Below are 722 nucleotides of genomic sequence, written 5' to 3'. Positions count from 1 at the left end.
ACTTAGTCTCTTCTTCCCTACCAAACCTTTTCCTCTGTACCCTGGCTCAGTCAATGGCACTACTATCCACTCTGACACCCAACCCAGAAATGAACCCACACTCCTTTAATTCATTCACCCACTATTTTCAATTGGTCCCCAAGCCCTGCCTATTCAACCTCCGAAATATCCCACTTAATCTGATCCTTTTCTACCCCTGCTGCTACTATCTTGACTCAGGCTTCATCTTTTTTTTTCATGAGTAATTGCAACAACCTCTTCCCTCTTGCCTTTTTTTTTTTTTTTTTTGAAAATTTCAAGAATTTGCCTGTCATCTTTGTGCAGGGGGCACGCTAGTCTTCTGTCTTGCCAATTTTAATGTATGTGCTGCCAAAGTGAGCACCCACCTGCCTCCTTGTGAAGCTAAGAAAGTTTAAGCTGCAGGGCCCATCACTTGCCATATAGCCACATGGTTATGTTTTATTGTTTGTAAAATATATTTAAAGCACAATTGGTTAAAACTGTTGTCCCTTCCCACAGAGTTTCCTTTGTCACATTTTCTCTTGTAATAGGTGGTGTTGGAGCTGCCTCAGACATATTTGAAACCCAGCTAAATGGAAGTTGATTTGGGGGCTACATTTAGTTTGGGTTCAGTGGGACATCTATGTGATCTATATCACTTCTATTTGTAGCTACCATGTTTCCCCGAATATAAGCCCCAGTTAAGATCGTCAGCCAGACAC

At 41.7% G+C, this 722-nt stretch overlaps 1 non-coding gene across 1 annotated transcript; it reads right to left on the bottom strand.

Annotated features, from left to right (window-relative positions):
• Positions 1-279: 279 nt before the first annotated feature.
• On the bottom strand, positions 280-382 carry LOC141569774 (U6 spliceosomal RNA). Its single transcript, XR_012493570.1, has one exon. It is a non-coding gene; the product is annotated as a U6 spliceosomal RNA (small nuclear RNA).
• Positions 383-722: the final 340 nt, after the last annotated feature.

Source organism: Rhinolophus sinicus, chromosome 18 (genome assembly GCF_057876585.1).
Source record: "Rhinolophus sinicus isolate RSI-liver-muscle chromosome 18, RSI-T2T, whole genome shotgun sequence".
Classification (NCBI taxonomy): domain Eukaryota; kingdom Metazoa; phylum Chordata; class Mammalia; order Chiroptera; family Rhinolophidae; genus Rhinolophus; species Rhinolophus sinicus.
Note: the sequence above shows the minus strand (reverse complement) of the source record. Positions and strands in the feature narration are given on the sequence as shown.